The sequence below is a fragment of the Bos grunniens genome, chromosome 8, assembly GCF_055505025.1.
Source record: "Bos grunniens cultivar Pamir isolate PY7600 chromosome 8, Bosgru_T2T1.0, whole genome shotgun sequence".
Taxonomy (NCBI): Eukaryota; Metazoa; Chordata; class Mammalia; order Artiodactyla; family Bovidae; genus Bos; species Bos grunniens.
In genome coordinates, this window is record NC_141172.1 from 98,826,546 (window position 1) to 98,853,764 (window position 27,219).

The 27,219-nt window shown below is 38.8% G+C and overlaps 1 protein-coding gene across 3 annotated transcripts in view; it reads left to right on the forward strand.

The window, feature by feature from the left end:
• The window catches only part of PALM2AKAP2 (PALM2 and AKAP2 fusion), a 522,805-nt gene that overhangs the window by 21,587 nt on the left and 473,999 nt on the right, over positions 1-27,219 (forward strand). The gene's annotated exons all lie outside the window — the stretch shown is intronic.

Genomic DNA, 27,219 nt, shown 5'->3' on the forward strand with positions numbered 1-27,219 from the left:
TTTGGGGGCCACTGAAGACTCTTGAGAGTCTCTTGGACTGCAAGGAGATCCAACCAGTCCATTCTAAAGGAGATCAGCCCTGGGATTTCTTTGGAAGGAATGATGCTAAAGCTGAAACTCCAGTACTTTGGCCACCTCATGCGAAGAGTTGACTCATTGAAAAAGACTCTGATGCTGGGAGGGATTGGGGGCAGGAGGAGAAGGGGACAACAGAGGATGAGATAGCTGGATGGCATCACTGACTCGATGGACATGAGTTTGAGTGAACTGCGGGAATTGGTGATGGACAGGGAGGCCTGGCGTGCTGCAAGTCATGGGGTTGCAAAGAGTCGGACACGACTGAGCGACTTATCTGATCTGATCTGAATACCTTGTGGCTCAGCTGGTAAAGAGTCTGCCTGCAATGTGAGAGACCTGGGTTCGATCCCTGGGTTGGGAAGGTCCCCTGGAGAAGGGAAAGGCTACCCACTCCAGTATTCTTGCCTGGAGAATTCCATGGACTGTATAGTCCATGGGGTCGCAGAGTCGAACATGACTGAGTGAATTTCACTTTCACTGAACACCGTAATGATTCTTGAGTTTTTAAGATTAAGTTTAATGAACACTGCTTTCCTCATCCCCAGTTGAAGTCTTGTTCAAAGAATTCAGGTGACTCCGAATTTCTAATGGGAACAGAGGCATCTAAGGGCCATATGTGACCAAGCTAACAATGCTAATCTGAAGCATGCTTTGCTCTCACTCTGGTAAAGCATCATTGTAGTGGTTCAGGGTAATTTTCCCAAATGAAAAATTTAACAGGATTGATAACACACAGTGATTTGATACAACTTTATTCTCTTAGACTAGTCAAGACCATTAGGGAGCCTTCATCCATGCCAGGCCTCTGTGTGTTTTAATGAGAAGCGCCTTGATTTATAGTGAAGTCTGGCAGTTTAATGTAGCTCAAAATGTAATTTGTAAACTCTAATGACCAATGTGCTAGTGACCCGAATGGTATAAATGGAACCATTTCTCGGAATATGTGCTGTTCTGATGTTTCTGGATCAGGTTGCTTTGCTTGCTTTAGGAAAAATATTGCTTTGTACATGGTTCACTAGATAATGAAACAGTTACATCTTTTACCAAAGATACGCTTTTCATATAATTGTCTAAGTACATCTGTGGCTTTTGAGTGTATAGAATAATGAAATATTCGTGTAGATGGGACTTGAAAGTGCCCTAGGGCAGTTGCCTTACTTTGTAAAAGGAGATTTTGAGACCCAGAGAGACAAAAAAAGATCTGCCCAAGGCCATTTAATTCCGAAGAGTGGACCGTGGATAAGACCCAGGCCAATGCCTTTGCCCCACTCAAGGTTGACCCATGTGTGGGTTTTTAGCTTGCTTGATCTTTTTTTTGAATGAATATGTATTTATTCACACTTTCTGAAGTTGGTCTAAAACACTTCTCACATACTGCATTTCTTTTTGATGTTCCTATTATCGATGTCAAAAAATGTCACAGCAGAGCAAAAGAACTGTTACATTATTAAATCAAGAGAACCCTCAAGATCGTTTAAATAAAACAGTTTCTGCTGCTGTCAGTGGCAATTAGCGCCTGATCTTTTACTTGTTTGGAGTACCTTATGCTGCATGAGAACATGTTTCTCTGCCAGGTTCCTGGGCAATTCTGACCAAGTAGCCTTGTGTATTTTGCACTAAATGGAGAAGTTCCACCCTAGACGAAATATCCTTCCTTCTCCTCTGATTTCTTGCCTTTACTTCTGAACTTCCTTCTTATGATAGGCTAAATGGTAGCCCTCCCAAAAGATACAGCCATATCCTAACCTCTAGATCCTGTATACATTACCTTATTTTGAAAAGGGGTCTTTGCAGATGTTATTAAGGTAAGGATCTCAAGATGAGATCATCCTGAACTTAGGTCGGCTCCCAGATTCAATGTTGGATGTCCTTAGAGGAGAAAGGCAGAGGGAGATTTGATACACAGAGACATAGGGGAGAAGGTCATTTTAAGAAGGAGGCAGAGCTTGGAGTTATGAAGCTGCAAGGACCAAGGGAAAATGCCAAAGATTGCTGGCAGCCACCAGAAACCAGGAGAGAGGCATGGAACAGATTCTCCATCTGAACCTCCAAAAGGAACCAAAGCAGATGCTAATCCATACTTACGGATTGAATGAAAGGCCAATAAATGTTTGCTTCTAAAAAGTGCAGAGTGGTCCAACTCATCAGGCTGCCAAGAAGTTAGATAAATACAAGATAGCTAAATCCAAGAGAGGATAAATACAGAGAAGACCAAAATGCTTAAGGAAAGGCAGATACCATGATAACCTTTGTGAAGCCTAATGTATCCTTCTGTAATCATGGGTTCTGAGACTCTAGTCGCTACCATCACTCTGAAAGGCCTTAGTTCTGTCTCTTCAGTGGGGTGGATGTAGGTTCACATCCACCCCACTGAAGAATCACATTCCAATCAGAGGACTCAGTTCAGTTCAGTTCAGTCACTCAGTCGTGTCCGACTCTTTGTGACCCCATGAAATGCAGCACGCAAGGTCTTCCTGTCCATCACCAACTCCCGGAGTTCACCCAAACCCATGTCCATCTAGTCGGTGATGCCATCCAACAATCTTATCCTCTGTCGTCCCCTTCTCCTCCTGCCCTCAATCTTTCCCAGCATCAGGGTCTTTTCAAATGAGTCAGCTCTTCACATCAGGTGGCCAAAGTATTGGAGTTTCAGCTTCAGCATCAGTCCTTCCGATGAACATCCAGGACTGATCTCCTTTAGGATGGACTGGTTGGATCTCCTTGCAGTCCAAGGGACTCTCAAGAGTCTTCTCCAACACCACAGTTCAGAAGCATCAATTCTTCGGTGCTCAGCTTTCTTTATAGTCCAACTCTCACATCCATACATGATCACTGGAAAAACCATAGCCTTGACTAGATGGACCTTTGTTGGCAAAGTAATGTTCCCTTCTTTTTAACATGCTGTCTAGGTTGGTCATAACTTTCCTTCCAAGGAGTAAGCGTCTTTTAATTTCATGGCTGCAATCACCATCTGCAGTGATTTTGGAGCCCAGAAAAATAAAGTCAGCAACTGTTTCCATTGTTTTCCTGTCTATTTGCCATGAAGTGATGGGACCAGATGCTATGATCTTAGTTTTCTGAATGTTGAGCTTTAAGCCAACTTTTTCACTCTCTTCTTTCACCTTCATCAAGAGGCTCTTTAGTTCTTCTTCACTTTCTTCTATGAGGGTGGTGTCATCTGCATATCTGAGGTTATTGATATTTCTCCCGGCAATCTTGATTCCAGCTTGTGTTTCTTCCAGCCCAGCATTTCTCATGATGTACTCTGCATATAAGTTAAGTAAGCAGGGTGACAATATACAGCCTTGACATACTCCTTTTCCTATTTGGAACCAGTCTGTTCCACGTCCAGTTCTAGCTGTTGCTTCCTGACCTGCATATAGGTTTCTCAAGAGGCAGGTCAGGTGGTCTAGTATTCCCATCTCTTTCAGAACTTTCCACAGTTTTAAATTCACTGAACAAGTGAGCAGTGGTTGACTCTAGGTCCCTTAATCCTTGGGATCCTCTAATTTTCATCTGTAAGATGCATAAAAATTACACCTTCCTTAAAGTCTTTTCGAGCTCTCAACATGAGATCGCTGTAATATAATACATAGCACGTCTATGACTTGCTAGAGTTCTGAACAAACTGAGAAATAAGACCAAAAAATCAATAGAAGACAAGAAATATCACCTCTGTGATACTGGTAAAGGCCAAGGTGGAGTCCATAGTTTCATAGAAGACGACCATGAGGCAGCTGCATCCCTGCAAGGGACAGACAACCTTCCTGCCTCAGGTTACACTGGACCCTGCCTTTGGGAGGGTCTCTGGAGGAGCTCAGCAAGCCACAGGTTTCCAATGGCCTGGCCCACTTCTGAGATAAAAAGGCAGGATTATGCATGTCAAAATCCTGCCTCCAAATTCACTACTCAACCGAGGGACTCCTTGGGGAAGAGTGAGCGAGAGGTGGACCGAGGTTGTGAGTGTCATGGAAACAGAGCTTCTTTCACATGAATAGAAACATTTGGAGTATGTTTCTGTTTTGTTAATTCACTAGGGCTGAGCCTGTGCTCAGCCATAGAATAGCCTTCCTCCTATGGGAAGGGAATCCTGGGTCATCAGGTCAGTCCTGTTTTTATTGTGACAAGACTGTTATCCATACCAGCCCACTGCTAGCCAACACTTCATCCTGTCTTGCTTGTGTCGCAATAACATTTTTAGTTCACAAACGAGAAACATGTTCTTTAAAAATCTATAGTATTTGGCAAAAGATCTTGAAAGAAATCAACTATAGGTAAATTATATCTTGGTAATTATGAAGTTAGAAGAGTATATCTTTTTTTTCTTCTGGACACTGGTTTAAAAAGGAGATTGGATCTCTCCTTTTCTCTGTCACACGTACTCCTCCAAAGGCCCATCTAATCTCTGCTCTAAATTTATGTCTCTCAAGCTCAAAGAATCCAGTTGGCTTTAAAACTCCTTATAATTTTGAAATGGTCTTCAATTTTCCTTTCATCATTGCAGTTAAATACTGTATAATTGGGGAGAACACATTGTGTTCACAGCTTGTAATAGATATGTCGTTGCCATTGTTCTCATATATAAATTTAGGGTTTTTCTCTGCCAAACTGAATTCAAAGATAAAATTAAGTAGGGTACATGGAGACCCGGGATTAAATGTTCTAAATAGCTAGTACACATTTGTACTTAACAAATATAACTTACAAATGTGTAAATTACAAAGACCCTTTTCTTTTGTGAACACACATTGGATCTGGTTACAAAGTTAGGACCTTGTTTTACACAATTGTGAGATAAAAGATTTTAGTTTAAAAATTTTTTTATTAAAAAAATTGTTTTATTGAAATAGTTTTTGTTGTTCAGTCGCTCAGTCATGTCTTACTCTTTGCGACCCCATGACTGCAGCACACCAGGCCTCCCTATCCTTCACCATCTCCCGGAGCTTGCTCAAACTCATGTCCATTGAGTCAATGATGCATCCAACCATCTCGTCCTCTGTCATCTTCCCCCTCTCCTCCCACCTTCAATCTTTCACAGCATCAGGCTCTTTTCTAATGAGTCAGCTCTTCGCATCAGGTGGCCAAAGTATTGGAGCTTCAGCTTCAACATCAGCCCTTCTAATGAATATTCAGGGTTGGTTTCCTTTAGGATTGACTGGTTTGATCTCCTTGCAGTGCAAGGGACTCTCAAGAGTCCTCTCCAACACCACAGTTCAAAAACATCAGTTCTTTGGTGTTCAGCCTTCTTTATGTTCCAACTCTCACATCTATACATGACTACTGGAAAAGCCATAGCTTTGACTACATGGACCTTTGTTGGCAAAGAAATGTCTCTGCTTTTTAATACACTGTGTAGGTTTGTCATAGCTTTTTTTCCAAGGAGCAAGCATCTTTTAATTTTTTTTTTTTAAGATCAATTGTTTTTTTTTTATTTTAAATTTTATTTTATTTTTAAACTTTACAAATTGTGTTAGTTTTGCCAAATATCAAAATGAATCCGCCACAGTCACCATCTGCAGTGATTCAATCTTAAATTGAAGAAAGTAGGGAAAACCACTAGGACATTAAGGTATGACCTAAATCAAACCCCTTATGATTATACAGTGGAAGTGACAAATAGATTCAAGGGATTTGATCTGATAGAATGCCTGAAGAACTATAGATGGAGGTTCCTGACACTGTATAGGAGGCAGTGATCAAGACCATCCCCAAGAAAAAGAAATGCAAAAAGGCAAAATGACTGTCTGAGGAGGCCTTACAAATGGCTGAGGAAAGGAGAAGTGAAAGGCAAAAGAGAAAAGAAAAGATATACCCATCTGAATGCAGAGTTCCAAAGAATAGCAAGGAGAGATAAGAAAGCCTTCCTCAGTGATCAGTGCAACGAAATAAAGGAAAACAATAGAATGGGAAAAACTAGAGATCGCTTCAGGAAAATTAGAGATACCAAGGGAACATTTCATGCAAAGATGGGCACAATAAAGGACAGAAATGGTATGGACCTAACAGAAGCAGAAGATATTAAGAAGAAGTGGCAAGGATCCACAGAAGAACTATATAAAAAAGATCTTCATGACCCAGATAACCACGATGGTATGATCACTCACATAGAGCCAAACATCATGTAGTGTGAAGTCAAGTGGGCCTTAGGAAGCATCACTATGAACAAAGCTAGTGGAGGTGATGGAATTCCAGCTGAGCTATTTCATTTTTTTTCCTTTTTTTAAATTTTATTTTATTTAACTTTACAATATTGTATTGGTTTTGCCATATATCAAAATGAATCTGCCACAGGTATACATGTGTTCCCCAGCTGAGCTATTTCAAATCCTAAAAAGATTATGCTATTAAAGTGCTGCACTCAGTGTGACAGCAAATAGTAAAAACTCATCATTGGCCACAGGACTGGAAAAGGTCAGTTTTCGTTCCAATCCCAAAGAAAGGCAATGCCAAAGAATATTCAAACTACTGCACAATTACACTCATTTCACATGCTAGCAAGGAAATGCTCAAAGTTCTCCAAGCCAGGCTTCAAAAGCATGTAAACCGAGAACTTCCAGATGTTCAAGCTGGATTTAGAAAAGATAGAGGAACCAGGGATCAAATTGCCAACATCCTTTGAATCATAAAAAAGCCAGAGAATTGCAGAAAAACATCTGCTTCATTGACTACACCAAAGCCTCTGAGTGTGTGGATCACAACAAACTGGAAAATTCTTAAAGAGTTGGGAATACCAGAGCACCTGACCTGCCTCCTGAGAAACCTTTATGACCTGTCTCCTGAGAAACCTGAGAAACCAGGTCAAGAAGCAACAGTTAGCACTAGACATGGAACAATGGGCTAGTTCCAAATTGGGAAAGGAGTATGTCAAGGCTGAATATTGTCACTCTGCTTATTTAACTTATATGCAGACTTATATAAGGCTTGTGCTGGATGAAGCACAAGCTGGGATCAAGTTTGCTGGGAGAAATATCAATATTGAAGTATAGTTGATTTAAAATGCTGTGTTAGTTTCATATGCACAGCAAAGTGATTCAAAGATACATATTTGAATCACTTTCCAGGTTGCGCCAGTGGTAAAGAATCCACCTGGCAGTGCAGGGGATACAAGAGACATGGGTTCAACCTCTGGGAAGGGAAGGTCCCCTGGAGTATGAAATGGCAGCCTATTCCAGTATTCTTGCCTGGGAAATCTCATGGACAGAGGAGCCTGGCAGGCTATAGTCTATGGGGTTGCAGAGTCATTAACAACTGAGCATTTATGCACACCATGTATATATATATATATATATATATATATATATATATATACTTTTTCAGATCTTTTTCCCTTAAACTACTGAGTATAGTCCTCTGTGCTGTACAGTAACAAGACCTTAGTTTTATGTGTTCTACTTTATGCAACAGCTATCTGCCTATCTGAGATATTTCTCCTGATTTCAGCATGAGAACACTGGCCACTTCTCAGAATGAAGAATGAATGGGTATGTTTCAGAACAAAAGCTATAAAAATGGCTTTTAAGTGCCCTTGGGAGGGGCCTGTAAAAATCTTGAAAGGGGGAAAGTTGAAGGGGTAGTTGGAAGAATTGACTGTTGGCATACCATCAGAGGAGGTTCAAATATTACCATAATATACAATATGTTAATGTTCTCCTCTAGAGCACTTAGATCTCTGAGATGCATGAATGTTGTATTATTTGAATCGAAGTTTACACGCACACACACACACACACTGCTTCATATATTCTGTAGGTAGCCATAAACTGTCAGGGCAAAAGCTGTGTTAGTGAGAGAAAATGAGGTTGAATCCAGTATCTGATTGAAGAGCAGAGTAGAAACATTTCTCTTCCTCACCTTTGATTTTCTTTCTTCCTTTAATAATTTAACTCTATTTATTTGTAACATGAAAGTGAAAGTGTTATTCATTTAGTCATATCTAACTCTTTGTGACCCCATGAACTGTAGCTTGTCAGTCTCCTCCATCCATGGGATTTCCCAGGTAATAATATTGGAGTAGGTTGCCATTTCCTTCTCCAGGGGAATTTTCCCAACCCAGGGATGGAACCTGTGTCTCCTACACTTTAGGCAGATTCTTCACCCTCTTAGCCACTATAGCCACATGGATCGTGGGAGAGGGAAAAACATTTGGAAAGGAACTGGTATAATCTCCCACCAAATTTAGGAGTTTTCTCCCTACCATTCCAAATTCTGGTCTTCCTACTTCTATTTGAAGGGGCCTAAGGATGAGTTCTGAAATCATAGGATACCTGTGCTCTTTGCAGACTGTGCTAACAATTAGGAAAACTTGTATCTAATGTAGATACAAGTAGTTGATTTTCCTCTCCCTGTAATATTTACCCTTTGCTTTTATTCAGTCTTTTAGAACTAAAGGAAATAAATTAGTTTCCCTGCCCTACTCTCGTAAAAACTTTTTAAAGTGTTGGAAGAAACTTCTCATGTTGCAACAAGTCTTTTTTGTCCAACTTATATCTAAGTCTTGCACAGTTCAACAAATGGCATTTTGGGGGGAGATCTGATCTTAACAATATTGAGTTTTCCAATCTGTAAAGATGGTATTAATATATATCTCTCTATCTCTGTATTCTTTAACTTCTCTTAACAATTCTTAGAATTTTTTCAGTGGACAGATTTTACATATACTGCTAAATTTGTACTTATTTCATGGATTTGGTGGTTTTTTTTTTTTCCAGATTTCATAGTTTTTTCTACATAAAACACTCATGGAATTTTTTAAAAACAGTTTTAATTCTTTCTCTATCTCTATTTTTTAATCTCTTTATTTTGTATCGTTACTAAACTTCCAGTAAACTGGTAAATAACAGTGATGAGAGCAGATATTCTTGACTTGTTCTTAAACTTAGGAACTGTTAGGTATGATATAGCCACAGGTAGATGCCCTTTATTAAACTGCAGAATGTCCTTCAACTTTCAGTTTATTGATAATTAGTTTAATGAATGAGTATTGAATTTAGTCAAGTAATTTTAACTATCATAGTGTAGTCAAGCTATTTTAAAAATGTTAAACCTTGCCTTTCTCCCCATTTGAATCCAATGAAATGAATCCCACTTGGTCAACCGCCTTTTCCTATATTAGTTAATTTGCTAAACATTTTAAAAGGAGTTTTGCATCTCTGTGCACAATGGATATTGGTCTGTGATTTCCTTTTTAAAACAGTCTTAGCACGTGTACCCCAATGTTCATCGCAGCACTGTTTATAATAGCCAAGACATGGAAGCAACCTAGATGTCCATCAGCAGATGAATGGATAAGAAAGCTGTGGTACATATACACAATGGAGTATTACTCAGCCATTAAAAAGAATACATTTGAATCAGTTCTAATGAGGTGGATGAAACTGGAGCCTATTATACAGAGTGAAGTAAGCCAGAAGGAAAAACATAAATACAGTATACTAACGCATATATATGGAATTTAGAAAGATGGTAACAATAACCCGGTGTACGAGACAGCAAAAGAGACACTGATGTATAGAACAGTCTTATGGACTCTGTGGGAGAGGGAGAGGGTGGGAAGATTTGGGAGAATGGCAATGAAACATGTAAAATATCATGTAGGAAACGAGTTGCCAGTCCAGGTTCGATGCATGATGCTGGATGCTTGGGGCTGGTGCACTGGGATGGCCCAGAGGGATGGTATGGGGAGGGAGGAGGGAGGAGGGTTCGGGATGGGGAACACATGTATACCTGTGGCGGATTCATTTTGATATTTGGCAAAACTAATACAATTATGTAAAGTTTAAAAATAAAATAAAATTAGAGAAAAAAAAAATTTACTAAAAAAAAAATAAAATAAAATAAAACAGTCTTAGGATCATTCTGTTAACAGAATAATGCTGGTCTCGTAAAATGAGCTTGAAAGTGTTTGCTCTTTTTTTTTTTTCCTGGAAGATTTATGTCGAATTGGCTTTATAGTCCCTGAAATGTTTACTAGAATTTACCCAGAAAAGCCATCTGGACCTGGTATTTTCTTTGTGGGAATGTTTTCAATTATGAATTCAAATTATTTAAAGCTATTGGGCTATACAGGTTAGTTATTTTTTTCTTGAGTGAGCTTTGATACTTTGTGTTTTTAAAATAATTTGTCCATTTAATATAAATTGTCAAATTTATTGCCATAAACTTTCTTAGATATTACCGTATTATTTTAATGTCTATTGAATCTCTGAGAAATTTCCCACTTTCCATGACTAATACTGGTAATTTGTGTCTGCTCAGTCTGGCAAGTCTTTTATCAATTTTACTGACCTTTTCAAAGAACTGTTGATATCATTGATTTTCTTCATTGTTTTCCTGTTTTTTATTTCACTGATTTCTGATCTGATGTTTATTTCCTCTCTTTGCTTACTTTAGGTTCAGTTAATTTTTTTCTAATCCCTTAAGTTTAGAACGTTGATTTTAAACTCATCTTCTCTAATTTTGTGCTTGAAATTCCCTCTACTCTCTGCTTTAGCTGCCTCTCGCTAATTTTGGTGCATTGTGTTTTTATTTTCATTCAGTTTTAAATATTTTCTAATTGTCTTTGTGATTACTTTTTTGACTCATGGGTTATTTAGAAATATGTTGCTTAATTTCTAAGTATTTGCTGCTGCTGCTAAGTTGCTTCAGTTGTCTCCGACTCTGTGCGACCCCACGGACGGCAGCCCACCAGGCTCCTCCATCCCTCGGATTCTCCAGGCAAGAACACTGGAGGGGTTGCCATTTCCTTCTCCAATGCATGCAAGTGAAAAGTGAAAGTGATGTCGCTCAGTCGTGTCCGACTCTTAGCAACCCCATTGACTGCAGCCTACTAGGCTCCTCCATCCATGGGGGTGCCATTGCCTTCTCCATTCCATGTATTTGGGGACTTTTAAATATATTCTAATAATGATTTCTAATTTAATTTCATTATGGTCAAATAAATTTATTAAAATATATTAAGATATCTTTTGTGGACCAAAGTATAGCATATTTGGGGCTTCCCAGGTGGCATTAGTGGTAAAGAACCCACCTGCCAATGCAGGAGACATAAGAGACTCGGGTTCAGTCCCTGGGTTGGGCAGATCCCCTGGAGGAGGGCATGGCAACCCACTCCAGTATTCTTGCTTGGAGAATCCCATGGACAAAGGAGCCTGGCAGGCTACAGTCCATGGGGTCATGAAGAGCTGGACATGACTGAAGCAAGTTAGCACACACGCACATAACATCTTTGGTAAATGTTTCATGTGTATTTGCAAAGAATGTGTATTTCAGATTAGTTCAGTTTTATTTGTAACAGCATCACAGATGGAGTGGCTTATAAACAAGAGAAGTTTATTTCTCACAGTTTAGGGGACTGGGAGTCCATGGTCAGGGTGCTGACATGGAGGGGTGCTGGTAAAGTCTCTCTTCCAGGTTGCATGCATCCTACTTCTTGTTGGGTCGTCTCACGATGGAAGGGACAAGAGAGCTTTCTCAGGTTTCTTTTATAAGGTCACTGATTACATTCCTGAGGTCTCTGCTCTCATGACCTAATCACCTCCCAAGGACCCACCTCCTAATACCATCACTTTGGTGGTTAGGATTTTAACATATGACTTTGTGGAAAACACAGCCATCCGATCTGCAGCAGCTGCTAATGGTTAAATGTTCTACAAATGTCATTTAAGTCAAGGTGATGAGTAGTATGTTCGGGTATTTTATATCATTACTGCTCTTATTTAGCTATTCTATCAATTTTTGAGAGGGAAGCATTGAAATCATCAATCTAACTGTAGATTTGTCTGTTCTTTTATTTCTGTAAGTTTTGAACTCCTGTATTTTGAAGGTTTATTATTTACCATATACACATTTCATACTATGTTTTTATGTTGAATTCATCCTTTTATCCTTGTAAAATATCCCTTTTTTTCTCCCTGATAATAGTCCTCATTGTAAAGTTTATTTTGTCTGCTGTTAATACAGTCATTCCAGTTTTCTTTAGGCTCATGTTTTTGGATTACATCTTCTCCATTATTTTACTTTTAACCTCTATTTTTATATTTAACCTAGTTTTTTTTTTAACTGTGCAAAATTGGTTCCTACTTTAAGTAATGAGCCAATCTCTGCTTCTTAATTGAGGTATTTGGGTTGCTAGTGTTAATTATCAGTGTTACGTGCTCAGTTGCTCAGTTGTATCTGACTCTGCGACCCCATGGACTGTAGCCCCCCAGACTCAAGTATCAGTATGGTTTGGTATAAATCTACTATCTTGATACTTATTTTCTATTGGACCCATATATTTTTATTTTTCCTTTTTTCCTGCTATCTTTTGGATTAACTGATACTTTCATTAATCTATTTCATCTTCTATGTTGGCTATATATTTTGCTTTAATTTTTGTGTGTGTGAAGTTATCTACTGTTTATAACATATAGAGTTATCATATTCCACTTTCTTTTTTTTTTCTTTTATTTTAATTTTTAATTTAATAATTTTAAAACATGTGTTCCCCATCCTGAACCCTCCTCCCTCCTCCCTCCCCATTCCACTTTCAAAGAATATTATGTCAGTTCACAAATATTATTTTAGATCACTATACTACCATTTTCATCTCCCAATCTTTACACTATTTATTGTCTATAATTTTCTCTTAAATATGATGTGAATTCCATAACACGTTATTATTTTTCTCTTAATAGTCAATTATTTTAAGAGATTATTAAAATGAAGAGATTTTTATATATTCCGCATTTCCCATTTCTATTGTCTTTTTTACTGTTGTCTGTAGATTCAGATATCCACCTAATGTATTTCCTTTCCACCCTAAATATTTCTTGTAGAGCAGATCTGAGAATGAATTAAATTTTCTTTCATTTGTCTAAAAAGTATTTCAACTTAATTTTTGAAAAATATGTCCAACAATAAAGAATTCAGATTGACCTTTTTCTCACTCTGTACTTTAAAGATTGAATTTCATTGTCTTCTTTCCTCATAACTCCTAATGAAATGTCAGCCATATCTTTGATTCTCTGTATGTAATATGTCTTCTTTCTGTGACTGCTTTTAAGATTTTCTCTTTTCATATCTTTGCTCCTCTGTATGTAATATGTCTTTCTTCTATGGCTGCTTTTAAGATTTTCTCTTAAAATTCTTACCTGTTTTTAGCAACTTGATTATGATGACCCTGGTCTGTTTTCACTTTTTTAAATGTTTATTCTATTTCTTGTTCATTGAGCTTTGTGAATCTGTTGGGTTAGAGTTTTCATCAAATTTGATAAAGTTTGGCCTTTATTTTTTTCTTTCCGTTTATTCTCCTGTTTTTAGGATTTTCTGTTAACATGCATGTTATTTTACATATTGCTGAGGGCAGGTTAATTTTTTTCTGAGTCTTTTTCATTTTGTGCATTATTTTGGATAGTTTTTATTGTTATAGGTTGCAACTCACTGTTCATTTTTTTTTCTAGTGTCTAGTCTAATGTTCAACCCATACAGTGAAATTTTTTCATTTTAAACATTTTTTTTATCTCTAGAAATTCCATTTGGGCCTTTTTTATATTATCCATTTTTTTCTCTTCCTCATATTTTCTCTACTTTCTTGAGAAATAATGAAACATTTATGATAGCAGTTTTAACTTGCTTGTCTGCTAAATGCATACAAGACATTTCTAGATTGAGTCTTTGGTTAATTTTTCTCTTGACTCTGGGCTATATATTCCTGCATTGTATACCTAGTAATTTTTGACTGGATGCCAGACATGATAAATTTTTATTGTTGCTTCCTGAATTTTGTTATATTCCTTTAAATAGTATTGCCACTTAAATTATGTGAAATCAGTTGGAATTCTATTCCAAACCTCATTTGGAGGCTTAATTTTAAGAGTTTTAAGGGTGTATCTAGAATGACATCTTGTCTAGAGCTAATTTGGCCCCACAGCTAAGGCAATACCTTTCTGAGAATTCTACCTGAGGCCCACATATCACAAGGCCTTTCTACTCTGCCTGGTGGGAGAAAACTATTTAGTAGCTCTGTGTGATCCCCAAGAATTACTCTTCCTGTTTCTTTCTGGCGGCTCTTTTCTTGGCTTAGTGTTGTTTTCTGCTGAGAATGCCAGGTCCGCAGTCAGCCAGAGTCAAGGTGACCCCTCTGCAGATCCTTGGTGCTCAGTGTATTTGCAGCTCCCTTCTCTGTGGCAGCCTATTCAGCAGGCTCTATATACGTTCTGGATCTCCTAGCCCACTCACCTCAGTGAGACCTCCAGGCTCTGGATTCTGCCTACAATCAGTTAGCTGTTGCAATAGTAGGACTTCCCTTAACTGTTATCCTTCTCCAAGAGAATACAGTTCAATACTGCCTATTATCCAATGCATGAAAACTTGATTTTCTGGTTGGTTAGGAAAGAAGAGCAAATCTGGTCTCTGTTGCTCCACCTTTAATGAAAGCAAAATCATTCTTCAGTCTTTAAACTTTAATAATTTTGTCATCACATCCAACTTCCTTCCTCTTCTTTATCCCAATTCAGCTTAGCTGCTGTCCCCTTCATCCTATGAAAATGTGCTGTTTTTTGAGTAACCTCCACTCCTGTTTCATTAATCTAAAAATTTACAAGTTCAATTTTAGCCACACATACTTGTCTCAAGTAATTTTTCATTCTCAAGAAGCATATCTATAATATAACTTCTCAACTATGATTAACATTTTTTTCCTGAATATTCTTTTTTTTTCCTCAGTACCATTTCTATCTTTACCCAGGAGCAAGTAGATTGGACTTCTGAAATAGTACTCCTGAAATTAAACCCATAAAGTTCTTTTGATTACAACCAAATACAAAGATCTGTTTTGCAGTAATTTGCAAATTTTGAAAACTGAAGTATCATGGTAACTGTGGGGAGTGACTAGTCATTTCAACCCAAATTAATTTATTTCGCTTCATTATCATTTCCTTACTCCCTCTAAGTCTTTGATCCTCACAGTTTTATTGCAGTCACGGTAGAATTGGATCCAACTTTTGGGTATATTTGTGCCATTTTTCCACCTTGTTACTCAGCTTGTAAAGATAGATCATGTCTTTGTAAACCAGTTTTCCGTGAACTTTAATCCTCAGGCAGGGATAAAATAATATGCGAAATAGCATAAGGAAGAGTTTTTACTTGCAGTGAATGGTATAAACCATATGCCTATTTTTTTTTTTTTCCAAGTTGGGAGACTGAGCCAATATTTCTAGAGACATGTATCACTGAAGTATTCTCCATTTGTAAGACAAATGCTTTAAAAGTAAAAATAGGAAAAAAAATGCCCAGGGAAAAATAGTATTGGCTGGTTTTTGTTATACTAATAAAAGTAAGGTATATTGCAGTCTTTTAAATAGTACATTATATTAGGTCTAAGTGAGTCTAAAAAAATTTTAAGTTGTTGAACAAAGAAACAGATGTACATTAAATGCCAGATGGACCCTCAGTTTATGTCAAAGTGTGACAAAGGACTGTATAATTCTGTACTGAAGGTCACTAATGTTTAACCCTCTTGGATACTTTAGATAATGTTTGGTATAGGCTTATTATTCCTTTAGCATATATGTTTTTTTAACAGTGTGGTATATAGGGCATCATCTCTCTTTCATGAATGAGGAAATTGAGGCTTACATGACTTGACCTGAATCCCTTGCTTGATATCATACACTGCTTTAATAAATGCTAGTGTTGTCCTTTTGGAGAAGGCAATGGCACCCCACTCCAGTACTCTTGCCTGGAAAATCCCATGGATGGAGGAGCCTGGTAAGCTGCAGTCCATGGGGTCGCTGAGGGTCGGACACGACTGAGCAACTTCACTTTCACTTTTCACTTTCATGCATTAGAGGAGGTAATGGCAACCCACTCCAGTGTTCTTGTCTGGAGAATCCCAGGGACGGGGGAGCCTGGTGGGCTGCCGTCTCTGGGGTCGCACAGAGTCGGACACGACTGAAGTGACTTAGCAGCAGCAGCAGTGTTGTCCTTTGATGAAACATGGCAAAAATACAAATCCTGATTCTGTTTACTTCTCCTAGGCTCTCCAGCTACCACACTTAGTTCACCCAAATGCCCATCTGTATAACTAGCACCTTCTTCCACTCTTGTCCGGCTATAATCCATTTCTACACAGCAGCTAGAGTGACTTTTTTAGAAGATATAGGTAAGAGCATGACTTTATCCTTAAAATGATCTCATGGTTTTTCCATTGTATATAGGTAAAAATCCCAGTTCCTTACCATTGAATACATGTTTGGATGCTTTTGGCTGCAAGTAAATAAAAAGTTGACTAATGTAGCTCTAAGTGATAAGAAAATGTATTGTGTTATAAATCTGGAGGTCCGTGACAGTCCAAGGGTGTCTTCTAAGATCCAGCTTCTTTCTGTCTCAGAGCCTAGAAACCCTGAGGAAGGGTTGGTCTTATTTTAAAGTCAATTTATTTCCTTATCAAGAGATGGCTGTCAACCACTCACTGGGCTACATGCTTCTGTCCTCAGTAAGGAGGAGAGAGAAAACCTGCCACTGTATCATAAGACATGTGAGCATCTGGGACTAACGGATGGCACCGAGGACATGCCATGTGGAACAGGAGCTGTGTAGACGCCTGGAGTTCTTTCAGAATGGAGGGAGGAGGGGCGGATGTTGGGTAAGAAACTAACAGTGTGCGCCAAGCATGGCATGTAAGGGCCTTGGTGATCTGGCCCCTGCTGTGTCTCTGACCCCAGTATGTGTCACTCCACCCTTCTCTCCTCCACCAACTCCAGCGGCCTTTCTGTCCTCAGATACCCAGTCTTTCTCATGGCCTAGGCCTTTTGCATTTGACACCTTCATAATGCTCAGGCTTCAGTTCAAATATCCCTTCTTCAAAGAGTGTTCCTTCCCCTTGTCATCTAAAATATCTCCCTTCCCATCCATTTCCCTCCACTCCTTATCACAAGTTGTTTCATTTGTTGCATATCACCTACCACTATATGGTATTTTATTGTAAATGAATTTGTTTACCTTGCTTATTTTTTATTTCTTTTTTCTCCTTTCCCCCCATCCTTACTCCACAACTAAAATGTATGTTCTATGACAGCAAGAGTTTGACTGTCTTGTTCCAAGTATTCCTAGATCCTAACAGCTAGTAGGTATTCAAGTATTGCCTGCATAAATGATTAAATAAACACATAAATGAATTTATGTAACTTTCCTCAAAACACTAAGAGATCTTGTATGCTAGAAGTTATGTACAGGTTACACCATGGTGTTCAGATGAATACTTTAAAACTTCTCTTTGGTTAGAATTTAAAAAATGTGAAAATTTGTCATGTATATATTTCTCTAAATATGTCTCTAAAGAAAAAAACCAGTGTCTAAGAAAAATAATTTTTATGTATCATACACAGTTGCTTCTTAAATTAAGTCCAGATGATTTTCTTATGTGTCATACACAATTGCTCCTTAATTCAGAATTCTGGAAAATGCCAATCCACCTCACTTATAGACATTTTTTTTATAGAATTGGAAAGGAGAAACACAGACAACAACAAGGTAGAGGATATTATGGGAAAAACCTCATTTGCAACAGCAACATGAAAAATAAAATATCTAGTAATAAACTTTTCAAAAATATTTAAGATCTATATGAGGAAATTTTCAAAACATGATTAAAGGATGCAAAAGTTAAATTGAATAAATGCCTCTTAGAAAAGGGTACTCAATATTATCAGGTACCCATTCTTTCAATATTAATCTATAAAATTAAAATAATGCCAAAGAAACACTAAAGGTTCCTCAAGCATAAAAGGAAAGATAAATCTGCCAGGGTAGCGAAGATTCTAAAAAAAAGAAGACCAATAATCTGTGACTCACTCGCCACATATTAAAATATATTATAGAACAATCTTAATTTAAACTGTATATTATTGAGGCATCATTGAAAAAGAAGAGTCTGGTAATACATGCAAACAAACAGAGAAACTTACTCCATAAAGGTACCATTTCATTTTAGTGAGGAAATGATTAATTAATTACTGCATGGTGTTAGGACAAATGTGATGCCATCTGGAAAAAAATGTTTTTCAGGTTGGAAGCTTCCTTTACTCCTTACATCATCATAAATCCCAGCTGGATCAAAGGTTTAAGTGTAAAAAATAAAACTACAAATGTCAATTAAAAAAAAACACTGAAGGATTTTTTATAATTGTGGAGCCTTTAGAAGTGTGACATAAAACTGAGATGGTGTTAAAAAGAATGATACATTAATTATTAAAATATTTTACATTTTCTTATAAAATACCCTGAGCAAACTAAAAACTCAACTATGTGTATATATATTTTTCCACAACCAAAGGCTAATGCCATTAATATAAAGAGCACTCAGGAATCAGTTAAAAAAAAAAAAGACCAACAGCTAAATAGAAACATGAGCAAAGGACATAAGCAGGCAGTTCACAGAAAAATAAATAAAGCTAGTATTGAAACATACTAACATATGTTCAAAGCTTCACTTAGTAAGAGAAATTGCAACAAGATGCCATTTTCTGTCAGATTGACAAGGATGAAATATTTAGTAATATATTTTCAGCAAGGGTGGGAGAAGACAGAAACGCTCACATATTTTGGGTAGGAGGGTAAATTGGAGAGCAACTTGGGACCATCTACCACAATTTTAAGTGTTTATTGCTTTTAACTCAGTTATTCCACTTCTAGGCATTGATCCACTTCAGTGGCACCGACACATATACGAAGGCTGTGTCTATGAGGATATCAGGATTGCTTGTACTTGTAAAATTGGAAGGGACGCAATGTCCGTGTGGTGCCCCAGCTAGATCACCTTTTCTGAGCTAGAATATCCATCTTCAGCTGCTCCAAGTATTGGCTATTAGTGGTGTATACCCACACCCCATTCCAGAGAATTATTCTCAACTGCCAAGGACCCTTCTTACCTGGAAATGGCTGGAATGCTACGCCTGGATGGAGCCCAAAGTCAATGTTTGACATATATATATGGTGGGACAAAAACTCGATGCTTTTTGCTGGTGCCATGCACACTCCTCAGCTCCCTGGGGGATCAGGCTGAGGTTAGACAAGACTAACATCATACCTTAGCTTCTTCCCCAGCCGTATCTCTCCCTGGCTTCTGTATAGCTTTCTTTTGAAAATATTTTTCAAGGAATCACTTGCACATGAACCCCCATCTTGGGCTCCGCTTCTGGAGAATTCAGGCTAAGAAATTCATTCACAGAGACCAGCTAAATTATAGTATTCTGCATAATGGTATACTTCCTAGACATGGAGAAGAGAAGCAAAAGCTCTCTGAATGGGATGATCTCCAAAAGAGAGTACAAAAAGCAAGTTGCAAATAACTGTGTAATACACTACAATTTATGTTAATATATGCAATTGACAAATATGTTTGAATATGCACAGAATATCTCTGTAAGTACAGCCAAATAATAGTCTTTGCTTGATGCCAAGGGGAGCCCAATTGGGGTCTGTGAGATGGGAGGGAAGAAGAGAGTTCACTGTATATTATATACTATGTAAATATGCATCCATGGAAATGAATTACCTATTATTTTATATCAACAATATTAAAGCAAAAAGCATTATGCTACCGAGTCACTTGGGTTTAGGAGAATGTTACTTCTCAGAATTCTTTTGCCCTCAGGGATAGATTACATTTTAAAAAATTAGCATGTCAGTACCCTAAATGTTTTTTAAGTCTTTGGAGAAAGCTTGAAGTGAAGTCACTCAGTCGTGTCCGACTCTTTGTGACCCCATGGACTGTAGCCTACCAGGCTTCTCTGTCCATGGGATTCTCTAGGCAAGAGTACTGGAGTGGGTTGCCATTTCCTTCTCCAGGGGATCTTCCCTTCCCAGGGAGAGAAAGCTTAAAAATTATCTAATAATAACTGGAGAATCCCAGGGACAGGGAAGCCTGGTAGGCTGCCGTCTATGGGGTTGCACAGAGTCGGACACGACTGAAGCGACTTAGCAGCAGCAGCAGCTGTATCTTAAGGATTCTCTCTGCAATTTGTTAATTGATTTAGTAAACACTTCTTACAGGTAATGCCGTGGTAACTTCCAACTGGCCTGTTCCAAATTATCAAATTGCCAAGAATCTTCATACAAATGAATGTGCTTTTTCTGAAATTGAGCTTAATGACTATTCATTTTACTGCATTAATTATGATGGATATCCTGCCTCCTTCATGCCTATGACCAAATAGATACCACACCATTATTAGTTATATTTGGCTTTTGGTTACAAATTATACACATATATTTGTTGTGAATTGTGCATTATATTAAAGATCAAACATGCTGAACTTAGAGCTTAAACACAGAAAGTGATGACAATGCATAGTCTGGAGACTTGAGACCGCATATCATCTTTCTTATAAAAGAGGTCATGGCTATGCAAAAAAAAAAAAAAAAAACTTTTTGCAGCTAAAACATAATGGGAGATACGCATGCATCTCTCTGTTCAGCCCAGAGACCAGAAAACTGGCTTTTACCCTTCAACTACATGGATCCTGCTTTTGGAGGCAGGTGAAGTGCTCTCTCACAGTGCTTCGCTCTTCCAGGTCCCCTCCCCACCTCTCACTCCTGCCAAATTAGTGATATCCATTCACAAAACACAGGGCGGAAAGACTGGTGTGAATGCATCGGCCAGGTGGACTGTATTCTTCCATTCATCTCGTCAACATTGCTGCTGCTGCTGCCAAGTCGCTTCAGTGGTGTCCGACTCTGTGCGACCCCATAGATGGCAGCCCACCAGGCTCCCCCGTCTCTGGGATTCTCCAGGCAAGAACACTGGAGTGGGTTGCCATTGCCTTCTCTAGTGCATGAAAGTGAAAAGTGAAAGGGAAGTACCTCAGTCGTGTCCGACTCTTTGTGACCCCATGGACTGCAGTCTACCAGGCTCCTTCGTCCATGGGATTTTCCAGGCAAGGGTACTGGAGTGGGGTGCCATTGCCTTCTCCACCAGTCAACATTAATGAATCCTTAGTACATGCTAGGCGTAGGGCTAAACATCAGGGTGCATAGTGGTGGGTATAATACCTAGCCGCATGGAGTTTAGATTTCATCTTAAGCAAGACAGTAAGCAAATGAGAGACAGTAAACAAATGTCCTTTTTAGGTACAGGAAAGGAAAAGGAGAAACAAGGTAGATGTGGGCACATGTGTGTAAAATGTAATTATATGTATGTATTATATATGCCTGTGCATGTGCGAGTTGCTCAGTTGTGTCTGACTCTTTGTGACTTCATAGGCTGTAGCCTACCAGGCTCCTCTGTCCATGGAATTCTCCAGGCAAGAATACTGGAGTGGCTGCCATTCCCTTCTTCCTGACCCAGGGATTGAACCTGGGTCTCCTGCATTGCAGGCAGATTCTTTACCATCTGAGCCACCAGGGAAGTCATTATATATACCTATGTTTAGATTATTGGGCTACATGAAGTTTCAAAACTGTGCACTAGAAATAGCTATTTCCTTTAGGACTGACTGGTTCGATCTCCTTGGAGTCCAAGGGACTCTAAGAGTCTTCTCCAGCCCCACAGTTTGAAAGCATCAGTTCTTCGAAGCTCAGTCTTCGTAATGAAGCTCAGTCTTCCTTATGGTCTAACTCTCTCATCCATAGAGGACTACTGGAAAAACCATAGCTTTGACTATATGGACCTTTGTCGGCAAAGTGATGTCTCTGCTTTTTAATATGCTATCTAGGTTTGTCATAGCTTTTCTTCCAAGGAACAGGAATCTTTGAATTTCATGGTTGTCGTCACTCTCTGCAGTGATTTTGGAGCCCAAGAAAATAAAGTCTGTCACTGTTTCCATTGTTTCCCCATCTATTTGCCATGAAGTAATGGGACTGGATGCCATGATCTTTGTTTTTTGAACGTTGAGTTTTAAGCCAGCTTTTTCACTCTCCTTTTTCACCTTCATCAAGAGGCTCTTTAGTTTCTCTTCACTTTCTCCCATTAGGAGGAAACCTGGATTTGATCACTGGGTTGGAAAGATCCCCTGGAGAAGGGAAAGGCTACCCACTCCAATATCCTGGCCTGGAGAGTTCCATGGACTGTAGGGTCCATGGAGTTGCAAAGAGTCGAACACAACTGAGCAACTTCCTCTTTCACTTTCATCTGCATATCTGAAGTTATTGATATTTCTCATGGCAGTCTGGATTCCAGCTTATACTTCATCCAACACAGCATTTCACATGCTATACTCTGCATAAAAGTTAAATAAGCAGGGTGACAATACACAGCCTTGACATACTCTTTTCCCCATTTGGAACCAGTCCATTGTTCCATGTCCAGTTCTAATATTTCTTCTTGACCTACATGCATCAGGAGGCAGATAAGATGGTCTGGTATTCACATCTCTTTAAGAATTTTCCATAGTTTGTTGTGATCCACACACTCAAAGGCTTTAGTGTAGTCAATGAAGCAGAAGTAGATGTTTTTCTGGAATTCTCTTGCTTTTGCTATGATCCAGCGGATATTGACAATTTGATCTCTGGTTCTTCTGCCTTTTCTAAATCCAGCTTGAACATCTGGAAGTTCTCGGCTCACATACTGTTGAAGTCTAGCTTGAAGGATTTTGAGCATTACCTTGCTAGCATGTGAAATGAGTGCAATTGTGTGGTAGTTTGAACATGCTTTGGCATTGCTCTTCTTTGGGATTGGAATGAAAACTGAACTGAAACGTTCTTATCCTCCTCATGTATGTATTTTAAAGTTGTTGGATGTCCCGATGACACGTGGGGTTCATTAAAGGTGGAGGGGTGAGAAGGTCCAGGAAAGATGCATTATTTTGGCCCAGATGCATTATTTCCTGTTTCCTTTTTGTCCACTTCTGCCTCCTTATGTTTTCAATCTGTGCAGTTGAACAGCAGATACAATTATCCTTTCACTGGAAAATCAAAACATGAACATGGTTGGCAAAAATACACTAAGGCAATAATATGACTGGAATTGTAACAAGGACAGAGTCTGGAAAATCACATATGGTAGACATGGACATTTAGGCTGAAATGCAAGTTTTTATAGCTGAGAAAAAGGGAATTCTTAAAAGAAGATTTTTTCATTCAGTATTAAATTTTATGAGATAATATAAGATTGGGATATAAACATTACAGTTGGAGACAACTGAACAATCTACAACATTTTATGGCTACAAAATAAATCCTTGAACAGGATAATGGAACTTAAAAAAACCATCTTAAGAACACTTCTCATTTGGCTGAATTTAGGAACTCAAATGTACATACCTTTATATGTACATACATTTTGCAATGTTGTGGGTATTCAGATCATTATTCCTGGTGAAAATTATTGAGCATTATGTAACTCATCACAAAAATATTTTTCAGGCTTCATCTGGCAGAAACAGTTTTAGGAACAGGTGTGTGTTTGTGTTGTGACTAAAAAGAAGGATTTTTATTATTACGTAAGTTTTCACTATATGAGATCATAGAATAGTCTCATTCATTCAAAACACTTATTGCACACTCAGTATGTTTCAGCCAATATGTTGTTCTAATAATTCCATTATGTCCTGAAAATGTCTTCAACTGGGATTTTGTAATGGCAAAATTTGAGGGAAAGTTCATAGATTTGTACTTTTTTCAAAATAACATCTTTGTTTTATATAAGAAAAATGGGAATTAGACAAAACCTCTTTTGAAATTTATGGCTAATTCCTGGAAATAATTTTCATACTTATTCAAATAAGAAAACATCATGTGAAAGAAAGGAGGATAGTGTGTGCTAGTGAGAAAGGCTATGCAGTGTGGTTGTATTTCATGAAAAAGAAACCTTAGATTTATAAACTGAATATTCCTAAGTGTTCAGAGTGATAGACAATGAAGATCTTTCATAGCAGTTGAAGAAGTTAAAAAAAAGTATTCTTAACCTGGAAGATAACTTGAATATATTTGAGTTAATCTATGAAGTACGTTAATTTGACTACACAACTCTTGGACACCAGAAAACTCATATTTTTATTGCCTAGAACTTTATTCACCTTCTCTGAGCCCCTATACCCATGTCTGGGGAAATTCTATTTCAGTGGGTTTTGTGGGCCCTCTGCACTCCTTCTGACTAAGGGTTTAAAAAAAAAAAGGTACAGGAGTCTTCAGTGGCCCAGACCATTGGGAAAGGATGTGCTCATTTTCGTCCACATTGACCACTTCTGAAAATCTCCTTTTGTCTTGAACCTTCATTCTGGGAGCCTTCCAGCCTTGGGACAGTGCTGAGGAGACATCTCTGAAAGAACAGATAGATGGTTTCCTGGCTCTGGGAGCCTGAGATGGAGCTTAGGGCAGGAAAAAAAACAAGGGCCCAGGGGCTGAAAGGAAGAGGAGCCTTAGAGAGGGAATCACCAGTTAGATAGGAGGGCTGGTGCTCAGATGTGGCAGGGTCTAGACCATGACTGTGAAGCCCTCAGATTCATTTCCAAGTTTCTCAGCCTTTTAGCCCCTAAAGTCAGAGCTAAACCAGCCCCTGGCTCTGACTGACCACCCTATCAATTCAGTTCAGTCACTCAGTCGTGTCTGACTCTTTGTGACCCCATGAATCGCAGCACGCCAGGCTTCCCTGTCCATCACCAAATCCCGGAGTTTACTCAAACTCATGTCCATCGAGTCGGTAATGCCATCCGGCCATCTCATCCTCTGTTGTCCCCTTCTCTTCCTGCCCCCAGTCCTCCCAGCATCAGAGTCTTTTCCAATGAGTCAACTCTTTGCATGAGGTGGCCAAAGTACTGGAGTTTCAGCTTCAGCATCAGTCCTTCCAATGAACACCCAGGACTGATCTCCTTTAGGATGGACTGGTTGGATCTCTTTGCAGTCCAGGGGACTCCCAAGAGTCTTTTCCAACACCACAGTTCAAAAGCATCAATTCTTCGGCACTCAGCTTTCTTCACAGTCCAACTCTCACATCCATACATGACCACTGGAAAAACCATAGCCTTAACTAGACGGACCTTTTTTGGCAAAGTAATATCTCTACTTTTTAATATGCTATCTAGGTTGGTCATAACTTTCCTTCCAAGGAGTAAGTGTCTTTTAATTTCATGGCTGCAGTCACCATCTGCAGTGATTTTGGAGCCCCCAAAAGTAGAGTCTGCCACTGTTTCCACTGTTTCCCCATCTATTTGCCATGAAGTGATGGAACCAGATGCCATGATCTTAGTTTTCTGAATATTGAGCTTTAAGCCAACTTTTTCACTCTCCTCTTTCTCTTTCATCAAGAGGCTTTTTAGTTCCTCTTCACTTTGTGCCATAAGGGTGGTATCATTTGTGTATCTGAGGTTATTGATATTTCTCCTGGCAATCTTGATTCCAGCTTGCGCTTCTTCCAGCCCAGCATTTCTCATGATGTACTCCATCCTATGCACAGTGTATAAGTGATTGAAACCAGAGCCATGACTTTGAATTCACTGATATAAATGTATCAATTATTGACATGGTTCGAGCAAATGGGGAAGAGTAGCAAAGTGTAGTCCTTGGTAACTCATTGCAGGGAGAGAAATTTTCAGACTTGATAGTATAGAGTGGGGATTCTGATGGGAAAAGTGTATGCCTTCACAGGATATCAATGCATGGACGCTCAGTAAGTCATCTTTAACAGTGGCCATCAAGACCATAGGGAGCTCAGTGGGGATCCAGTAGGTGGCCTTTGGTCACTGTTTCAGGGCTGCCTTTTCTGTCATCTTGGGCATCTCACCCACTGGTCTCTTTTCACACCTGTAACAATATCCAAACCCACCTCTGCTGCCCTCTGCTTTCCCCATTCCTGCCCCCGCCTGCCCCAAAGGATCTAAGACTCACATAACCATCAAGACCCAGCCCCCATGAGCTGCTGTTCACTTCAACTTTGCTCTCACCAGTGCTTGGCAAGCCTTCTCTCCATTTCTCCTTGGCAGGACTTCAAAATGGCTATTTTAAACTGTTCCTCTCTTTTAGCCCCCACAAACCTTCCTGCTGACAGTTAAGATAGTAAAATGTGTGAGAATGTGGATGGGGACATCAATAGCTTGTCCTACCAGTCATAGAACCTTCATCAAGTTTCTGTTTTTTAAAATTGAAGTATAATTTACAATGTTGTGTAAACACTGTTTACATTGTAATACATTGTATAATACATAATACATTGAATGTATTACAATGTATTACAATATTCAGGAGTATAGTAAAATGATTCATATATATATATATTTCATATATATATATTCTTTTCCAGATTCTTTTCCCATATAAGTTATTACAAAATATTGAGTAGAGTTCTCTGTGCTATAGAGTGGGTCCTTGTCCTTTTATCTGTCTTATATATAGTAGTATGTATATGTTGGGCTTCCCTGGTGGCTCAGAGGGTAAAGCATCTGCCTGTGATGTGGAAGACCCGGGTTCGATCCCTGGGTCGGGAAGATCCCCTGGAGAAGGAAATGGCAACCCACTCTAGTACTCTTGCCGGGAGAATCCCATGGACAAAGGAGCCTTATGGGCTACAGTCCATGGGGTCACAAAGAGTCGGACACGACTGAGTGACTACACTTACTTATGTATATGTTACTCCCAAATTTCTAATTTATCCCTCCTCAGAACCTTTCTCCTTTGATAACCACAAGTTTGTTTTCTATGTCTGTGAGTCTGTTTCTGTTTTGTAAATAAGTTCATTTGTGCCATTTTTTTTTAGATTCCACATGTAAGTGATACATATTTATTTGTCTTTCTCTGACGTAATTCACTTAGTATGATAATCTCTAGATCCATCCATGTTGCTGCAAATGGCATCATTTACTTCTTTTTAATGGCTGAGTGATACTTCATTGTATCTATGTGCCACACCTTCTTTATCCATTCGTCTGTCAGTGAACATTTAGGATGCTTCCATGTTTTGGTGAATGTGAACAGTGCTGCAATGAATGTCGGGGTGCATATATTTTTTTGAGTTATAGTTTTCTCTGGACCTTTGCCAAGTTTCCAAACTGCTCCCAGAAAACAAAGATTATAATGAATAGAACTTAGTCGCTGAGCATTTGTGAATCTACAAAGAGAATATCTGGAAAGCTCGTAATGCATGAGGGCCAGAAGCTGTTACTGTCATCTGTGATTGTGGATAACCTCCCTCCAAACGAGTGAACAATTTCATTCCTCCTTTTACTTGGAAGA